Source organism: Monodelphis domestica, chromosome 1 (genome assembly GCF_027887165.1).
Source record: "Monodelphis domestica isolate mMonDom1 chromosome 1, mMonDom1.pri, whole genome shotgun sequence".
Classification (NCBI taxonomy): Eukaryota; Metazoa; Chordata; class Mammalia; order Didelphimorphia; family Didelphidae; genus Monodelphis; species Monodelphis domestica.
In genome coordinates this window covers 713,713,614-713,723,529 of record NC_077227.1, presented here as the reverse complement: position 1 = coordinate 713,723,529, position 9,916 = coordinate 713,713,614, and positions in this window count along the sequence as shown.

Sequence of the window (9,916 nt, the reverse complement as noted above, 5' to 3'; positions counted from 1 at the left end):
TCACAGGGTTTGGGGGACCTTGGTGGGATGGTGGAGGCAATGAAGAAGAGATGAGAGACAGTTAAAGTTTCACCTGGAGCCAGGCATCACAAAAACTGCTCTGCTCAGGCTCAGGCTGACTTTATTTTTATACACTCAAGGAGTACATATCTTTTTTTTTTTAATTTTGAAAATTTTATTTAATTAGTCAATTTAGAACATTTTTCCTGGGTTACAAGAATCATATTCTTTCCTTCCCCTCCCACCACCCCTTTCCCATAACCGACGCACAATTGCACTGGGTTTTACATGTGTCCTTGATCAAAACCTATTTCCATGTTGTTGATGTTTGCACTAGGATGATCATTTAGAGTCTACATCCCAGATCACATCCCCATCAACCCATGTAATTGAGCAGTTGTTTTTCTTCGGTGTTTCTACTCCCGCAATTTTTCCTCTGAATGTGGATAGAGTTCTTTCTCATAAATCTGTCTGAGTTGTTCTGGATTACTGCATTGCCACCAAGGTAGAAGTCCATTACATTCGATTGTACCATAGTGTTTCAGTCCCTGTATATAATGTTCTCCTGGTTCTGTTCCTCTCACTCTGCATCCATTCCTGGAGGTCGTTCCAGTTCACATGGAATTCCTCCAGTTCATTATTCCTTTGGGCACAATAGTATTCCATCACCAACACATACCACAATTTGTTCAGCCATTCCCCAATTGGAGGGCATTCCCTTATTTTCCAATTTTTTGCCACCACAAAGAGTATAGCTATGAATATTCTTGTACAAATCTTTTTCCTTATTATCAAGGAGTACACATCTACTTGTCATACAGTTTCATTTGTAAGCTTCCTTACAAGTAATAGAATAGGTCATACATTAACTTTTACTAAATTGTTTGACATTCTATAATTATCCTATACTTTTTGTTTCCATAGATTTTAACAACAAACTCAAAGCTTAGAAGATATATGTGTTCTTATCATGGGTAGCACACATAGAGGCCACATCCTCATTAAACTGTGAGGTACCAGACATGTGATTAAGCTAAGAATAATTATTCATTAACACTAACCAATTACATAATCAATCAGACTTCAAAGGATACACAACATTGTTGCCTAGTTTGTGGGGGGGGGGTTAAAGGGTACAATCAACATAATTAAGTATTATTCCAATATCAAGCTTTCATTCTCTAATGTTTTACTAAGGTATCTAAGACATATTGCCTAGCCTATAGTTAAAACAATACAGTGGGGTGGAACGTACTAGCTTTTTCAATGAAAGGCAATTAATATACAGTACAGTTTTGTTGGGAGTTCCATCTATGATCCCTTATCTAAATGGGAACATCCAAGTTCTTAAGTCTGATTTTATAAGTAGAATCTCTTGGCAATATTCTAAGGAGAATTTTTGTATCATTACATATAAGAGTGGGATTTTCCTGGAGCTGAGTGAGAATAGTAATCATAACAATTCCAATGTTAGGTGGTGTTAGTAAGAGAGAAGTCACCCAGGGGAGTCTGAGTGGGTGTTTCCATCCTTCCTGGGGGGCCTCCCTGCAGTCCTCGGGTTCTACCTGTGACCATGTCAGACAGCGTGAATTTGATGGTTCCTGGCATCCAGGGACTTTCCTATGGTCATTCAACCAGGAAATGTCTGAGGTGAAATTTGAACCCAGGACCTTCCTTTCCCAGGCCTGGCTCTGTATGCACTGAGCCACTTAGGTGTTCCTATGAAGGGTTTTACAAAGCCAAATACTAAATTAATTAAATAAAAATTTAAGACTAAAAATAATTTTAAAAAAGTCAAATAGAGGATTTTATATCTGATCCTGTCGGCCATAGAGAGCTCCTGGGGTTTGGTGACTAAAAAGGTAATAAGATCCCTTTGCCAGATGGGCCCAGGCATGATACTGCTGGGTCAAAGTTTAATAACTTTTAAGTCTTCATTATAAGTTGCTTTTGTCATTGACCCTGCTTTTACATTGAAATCCACTCAAATTCAGCCTGCCTTCAACTTCTTACGCTACCCAGCTGCCCTGCTGTTTCTGATGGAAGGTTTATAACAGGAACCAAGTGATAGCAGGAACCATTGGGACTTGCTGTCATTCAAGAGGATGGAAATCATTTACGAAATGTAAACACAATAGTTCTGTGGCACCCTCAACTGTTATCTTTTATTTTTTTTTAAATTTTTGCCTTTTTAATTTTTTTTAGGCTTAATTTTTTAAATTTATTTAGTTAATTTAGAATATTTTTTTCCATGGTTACAAGATTCATGTTCTTTCCCTCTCCTCCCCAACTCCCCCCAGGAGCAATTACACACTACATGTGTCATTGATCCAGACCTATTTCCATATTATTGATATTTGCACGAGGATGATCTTTTAGAGTCTATATCCCCAATCATATCCCCATCAACCCATGTGATCAGGCAGTAAAACATAATCTTTAAATGGTCAGGGTGTTCTCCTTGCTCCTTTCTTCCTTCCCTGCCCTCTGCCACCCCTTCTCCCTGGCGTAGCTGGGGCCCACACCCTAGGAAAACCGTCTTGGCACATGGGCTAAAAGAGGCTGAGAGAAACCACCCAGAACAGAGGGAGGGAGTGTCTAGCCCAGGTACAGGCACAGTTTGCTCCAAAGGCCACGAAGGTGGCAGAGGCAGGCACCCGGAGCACTTCCAGCTTGGTCGGACATCGAAGAGGCAAAGTTCATCCGGCATCACGCATCCTCACCAGTCGCTTTGACTCTTGTCCTGTCTTTAGACGCTGATTACTCTGGAAGAGCTCTGCTTCACTGCAGTCCTGGGGCTCCATGCTGGTCCTCTAGGAGTCTGAAGGATAACCAGTGAGGAAATCTTTAAATGGATAAATAAAAGCCATTTATTCTTGTAAATGGACATTGCTGTTATATCATGTTTATATGAATGGGTGGAAAAGCAAATTGACAGCACATTTATGAAACTACGAAATTGGTGCAGATTTGGGGTCCTCTAGGGGAAAGATCATGAGGCCATGGTGGGAAACAGGGTGGCAATCACACTTTAATAAGGTGCAGAGGGTGTATGGGGGAACAAACATGGAAAATATAGGCAAGCAGTGATAGGCCTTGAAGGGCAGACTGTGTAGGGATGGGATGGTGGAGGAAGGCAGGCAGCATGTAGAAGAGGATGGAGAGGGGACAGCTGGGTGGCTCAGTAGATGAAGAGCCAGGCCCAGAGATGGAAGGTCCTGGGTTCAAATATGGCCTCAGACACTTCCTAGCTATGTGATCCTGGGCAAGTCACTTCATCCCCATTGTCCAGCCCTTATCCCTCTTTTGCCTTGGAACCAATACGTAGTATTGATTCTGAGGTGGAAGGTAAGAGTTAAAAAAAAAAGATGGGGAGGGATTGAGGTAGGGAGAGTCAGGAGCACAGGGCAACGTGGACCTGATGGAGATGGAAGAGTTCTGCGGGGAGCATAGAGAATGGGAGTTTGAGGTCACATTTTTATACCATTTTAGAGGAATAGACTGACTCTTATCGATGCCACCTTGGGTTAGTTCATTAACCTAACCAAATCAAATTTTACTTAAAGTTTACTAAAGTAAACATGTCTCCAAAATTTTCAGGACCATTTGATGATCTTGTTGGTCTTTATTGTGGAGATCAGAAATTTGTTTGAGATTTACATATGATAGGACCAAGCGCCAAGATGCCTTCCCTGATTGACTACTTATAAACTTACTTCCTATATTGAGTAGAAGGGGTGGTGGTAGTGGTCAGTGGTCAAGTAGTCAAAATATTATTTTAACACAGAGGGCTGAAATATGAACCTACCAGCAAGATAGTTGGGACTTTGCCCCAGGACACTGCCGTCTTGCTTCAGTCTTTCCTGTTGCTTTCATGCTTAGAAAGTGATCACCAAGATTCTCCCAGCTTTCCCTAAAGCCATTGTTGTAACCCTGTCCACCCCTCCTCCTCTGTGATTTGTGGAGCTAGGATCAGAAGTTGGCCATACAATGGAGATTGGAACAGGACTCTTTGGTACATGGGCTGCTCTCTTTTCCCAGCTCAGCCACCACTGACCAATCTGTCTTCTGCAGAATATTGCGCCACCCCCCCCAATTTGTCACTGGCATTTGTATTCATACCTGATTATTGTCTCTCTAATCTAGTGTTGGGACATAAACCCAGACAAGTCAAAGATATTAGGTAGTAATATTTGAAGTTGGAATTTTGTGTTTGTATATGTGAATATTAATATATATTTTTCAAAATTGGACCAGTGCTTTTTATTGGTGCAAAGAACCCCTTGTGAGGAAGCTCCTTACCCTGGAGCAAATCCACAATGACTCTCCAACTCCAATTTAAGCAAATTCTCAAAGAGCAATGAGAGGGAGCTCAAGGTCATGCAGCTGGGGTGTATGCAAGATGGGATATGAATCTGTTTCGGCAGAACAGGCGGAAGAAACCAACAAGAAGGTTCAACGGCTGAGATGGCAACGCAGCAAAGCACTGTGGAGTGCTTAGGGCGTGTTGGAGCACAAAGGACAACACGGCCATCCAATGCAGCTGAGGAAGTCTCCAGGTGTAACGACTTTTTGTGCCACTGGACCCAGGCTTCCAACGCCGAGAGAGTGTATAACAGTTAAAATTTGGGAATATGGGGAGATTGAGGCAGGTAGAAATTAGTTTCTCTCTGCAAGGAGTATCATATTTTTTAGAGGTTTATTAAGGATTAAGGATTAAAGAATATACAAGTAAGAAACATGTGCCTAGACCAGAGGCCTAGACAAAATAACCTCACATGATGGAAGAGACGCCTCTGCTCCAAAACAGAAGTCCAAAAAAGGTCCCCAAACCTTTGCCACCAGCTTAAATCCTTCCTCGATCTCGGCCCACCTCAGAATTCCTGTGAGATTACAAAGCATTTTGGGGAAGTGGAGCAAAGGCTTGTGGGGATTGTAGTCCTGTATTCGAGTCTATTTTTTACAAGTGGGACTGTCTCTGTGCATCAACTTTTCCACTTAAATCTTCATGCACAAGTGTCTTTGTGCACAAAAACGCACAAAGTCAATCGTCATCCTTGGTTACCGAGGGACTACTACATATGTATCTGTCTTCTTGATTCCCAGATCAGCTTTCTCTATGGAATGTGCTAGAATGTTAATATTCGTGGCTGTGATTTCATTGCTACAGGGAACTCCCAGTGAAGAAACTAGCTACACCAGATCAGGACTTCTAATGTTCTGGAGTATTCATCTTTTTTTTTTTTTGGGAGTTGAACCAGAATTGTTTTTTATATTGATTTTTTACATGTACAAACAGTTTTTTTTAAATGATATTTTATTTGATCATTTCCAAGCATTATTCATTAAAGACAAAGATCATTTTCTTTTCCTCCCCCCCACCCCCCATAGCTGTGTGATTCCACTGGGTATCACATGTGTTCTTGATTCGAACCCATTGTCATGCTGTTAGTATTTGCATTAGAGTGTTCGTTTAGAGTCTCTCCTCTGCTCTGTCATGTCCCCTCAACCGCTGTAGTCAGGCAGTTGCTTTTCCTCGGTGTTTCTACTCCCACAGTTTGTCCTCTGCTTATGAATAGTGTTTTTTCTCCTAAGGAGTATTCATCTTAAGGGATTTAGGACCTGAGGCTCCCAGAGGTTAAAATTGCATTTGTCAGGAGCAAAACTTGAATTCAAGTCTTTCTGACTCCAAGGCTGACTTTCTATCTACTTTACCAGACTGCCTCTAAATACTTGCATATTTACTGCTTTTATTTAAGGGTTTGGTATGTTTTTATTAATGAAATAATTCTTCTGACTTTCAGGTATAGTAAATGATAAATGTAAAAAGTTGAACATTTTAAATTAAATATTCTCTGCCAGTTACCCTTCCTCTCCACCTGAATCAAGCCATATCCCATAATGCAGATTTTAAAAGAAAAAAAAAGTTTACCTAAATCAATCAAGATCATTGACTATGTCTGATAATATATGCAATATAGAACTTCCATAGCAACTCCCACCTAAGCCCCCAATCCCCTATTCTGCACCAAAAGGGAGGAAGCACATTTCCTTCAGTCCTTTTCAGGCTTTGGTCATAATAACACAATTCAGTTTTGCTTTATTGTCCTAATTACATTTTTTTCATATTAATTTTTATTTATTTTCTTTGGAAAAAAACTTCATTTAAATGTTTTTTATTTTATTTTATTTTCATTCATTCATCCATTTATTTATTTTATTTTCCTTTAAAATTTTTTTTATTTAATTGGTTGATTTTAGAAAATTTTTCCATGGTTACAAGATTCATGTTCTTTCCCTCCCCTCCCTCTAACCCCCTCCCCTAGCTGGCATGCAATTACTGGGTTTTACATGTGTCATTGATCAAGACCTATTTCCATATTATTGATATTTGCACTAGGGTGATCATTTAGAGTCTACATGCCCAATCATATCCCTATCTACCCATGTAATCAAGCAGTTGTTACATTTAATAGTAATTGCGCTTATTGTTTTCCTGGCTCTGCTTACTTCATTGTGCAACAGCTCATATAAGCCTTTCCATGTTTTTTTGAATTCTCCATATTGTGGTATCTTGGGTAAAGTAATATTTCTTCCTACTCACATATGTTAAGGGTAAAATTTAGGGTTGAGAATGAATATATTATGCCAGGGATTTAAATTCTAAATCCCAATGAAATACTCAAGTCAGAATGGGATTTTATGGTGGTTTATTTACAATAGAAGAAAGAAATTAATAATGAGGGAGAAAGAGGGAAAAGGGTAGAAGATCTACTCTAGTTTGACCTGAGGCAGGGGGAGTTCAGAGACCTCAGCCAAGGGGCCTTCCCAGAAGATTAAATCTAGCTCGGCTTCCAGCCACAAGGCCTCCTTCAAGATGAGGGGCTTCCTTGGAGGTTGGTGCCTTCAGAAAGCCAGGGAAAGAGGATTCAGCCTTAACACTCACCACATGGTCAACCAAGGAAAGCAGTCCTACCTACACCTATGCTTCAGAGCTCCTCCAAGTCAAATTCCACTGCCCAAATCTGCAAAAGTTGCAAAAGCTCCCCTCATAGGAAGTGATGCAAAATATAAAGGCACTTCTTTACATCACTTCCTGTGTCTCACATGTACCAATGGTGACTTAAACTTGGCTTAGGACAGCCCAGGAAGTCAGTCAGGTGTTTCTGATTTGTCACTTGCTAGCACATGTGGGTCACTGACCATCCTCTCCCACAGTTAATCCTTAAGTGGGGGGTATATACGTTCCTGGTTGCTAGAATTCTAAAGACTAAGCAGGATGGAGTAAATCTAAAATTCAGAATCACCACAGGTTGGTTAACCAGTGTCTAATCAAGTCACTTCTATTTTCAGTATTTTGCTCCTAACAAAAAATGCTCATGTGATTATTTAATATATTTAACATTAAATATATGATATTTAATACACAGTCTTTCTGCTTTAGATCTCTCCTTGCCATATGCATAGCAGTGGAATCTCTACATTAGAGTATGGGCATAATTCTAATTTGGTTTCTAGAATTTTTTTTCTTGCAGTATTGAAAAAAAATTTCCATTTTTGTGGTGGTAGTGGGGTTATCTTTGTCCATATGCTTGTTATGAAGTGAAAGTTCAAAGTTTTTTTGATTTGCATATTGCTTACTATTTGTGACTTGGAGCAGTTTTTCATATGATTGTGAATAATACGCAATTCTGAGAATCATTTGTTCATATTCTTTGAGAGCTATTGGAGAACGGTTCTTATGTTAATTAGCCCTACACATCTTGCTTATTAGACCCTTATTGTAGATATTTGATGGAAATCAATGATCGTTGGGTTAACATCTCATTTGACAGCATCCCTCTCTAGTTGCATTGATTTTATTTATGTAAAACCTTTTAAATTTCATGTAGTCAAAATTATCTTTGACTTCCTTTAACCCGTGCTTTGTAAATAATTCTTCCCCTACACACAACTGTGAAAGATACCAATTCTTGTCCTAGTTTTTAGCATTTGTGTACTTTGTCAAAGGTTTTTCTGCATTTATTTATACAATCATGTGATCTGGAGTGGAGTGATTGCTTTTAAAGTAATGTTTCTAATGTAAACCCTTCCTTAAATTATTGGCATAAATTTTGTTTGGCCATCGTGAATACTATATAGATATCTTTTTTCTTTTTAGGGTTTTAATTTTGTTCTAGCCTATTGTTTTCATTCTGTATGTCCCATTTTTAGACAGATTTCTAAAACACAACAAATGTTGGGTTTTGTTTTTTGAGCCATTCTGCTATTCTCTTGCATTTAATTGTATTATTTAATCTATTTACCTTTATTTTTGGTTTGTCTGTTTAGTTTATCCCTCTGCACTAGGTTAGATATTCACTGCCCACATCTATTGTCCCCTTAGAGTCATAATTAGGGATTCTAATGCCTGTGTTAAATCTAGGGTCGAGGGGGCATGGAATTGTGCAGAAGAGAGATTGGTCAGAAAAGATTGAGCCAAAGAAGAGGGCAGCCCAGGGATCAGAGAGTCTAGTTCCAGCTTCCTTGGTAACACCAACCTCTGAGTCCTCCCTGTCCATAGTTAGTGGTGGAGTGTTCAGGGAAGAGATGTGGGAAATGAGAGGATTGTTTTATATGACATAGAAATAGCAGAAAAGGGCAGAAAAAGAATGTGTTTGTTTTTGGTGTGTGTGTGTTTATCCTTCCTTGATTTTGGATGTCCTGAAATGGAATTGTTCAGCTGGAAATCTTGTGAATTCAGGAGATCCTGAGATTCCATCACTCTAGTATATAGCAAAGTTCAAAGGTGCAGGAGCAGTCGTCATAGGAGTTGGGATATGAATGAGTACCAACTTTGAGATGGATGTGCCCAGGCAGTGACCTTGGGGACATTTCAGTCTGATGAAATTGCAATGGCAGCAGAAGCCAAGCTTGATGAGGAGCTGTGTTCAAATTCTTAACCAGAGGTTTGGTCCAGCCCAAAAAGAGCTGATCCCAGTCAGCATCCAAGCAACATGCTTGGTTTTGGCCAGTACTGGATGACCTACCCAGCAGCAAGTTAGAGCTAAGGAGTCTTCAAGAAGACTCCAAGACTTCCAGGACTTCCAGGAGTGGTGAGGAAGCACTTTACCACAAATGTTGCAGCCTAGACATGTGCCTCACTATCTCTAAGTCTACTCTCCCCAGAGACTTTGTGCAAGTAAAAAATTATACCCTTCAATCTGGGAAAAACAATTTTGTACCAATTGTTGGTTGGTAATGCCAACTATGGCATTGCCTTATTGGTATAAACCTCTTATAAAAACTAGTGAGGTTCAAATGATTCTGATTGATAATGGGAATTACGCAGCAATAGCAATAAATAGCTTTAGAAATCATAATCCCTCAGGATTACGGTAAGAATAGTAAAGAAGAATCATCAACCATCTTCTGGGGATTCCAACCTCTATGTTCCAATTTGGGAGGCCAACCCCAGAGAGGTTGCTACATATTGAAATCACATGTTCTTTTGAAGTTTTCTTTTTTTCTTATTCTTCTACTTTCCTATTTTTGAACTCAAAATATGTTATTCTCTCTCTTGGATCCTCTACTTCTTTGGTGAGATCATTCATTGTGTCATCTAAATTCAGTATCCTGCTGATTGGGTTTTTGCATTCTGCTTTGTAGAGCTCTGATTTCTGAACTGATTTAAATTTTAATCCCTTATTTTTTTAAAATAAGTTTTTCTTGATGCCTTTTGTTTTTTACATCAACATAATTTCCCCTAGTATCCTTCCCCGTCCCTGTCTCAGGAAACCCTTACCTTACAAATACTATTTTTTAAAAGACAAAACAAAGAAAAAGAGGAAAAAATCAGCACAATCAAGCTATGCATTAAAAAAAGTCTGAAAATAAGAGCAATAGACAATATCCATGAACCTCTCATTTCTACAAA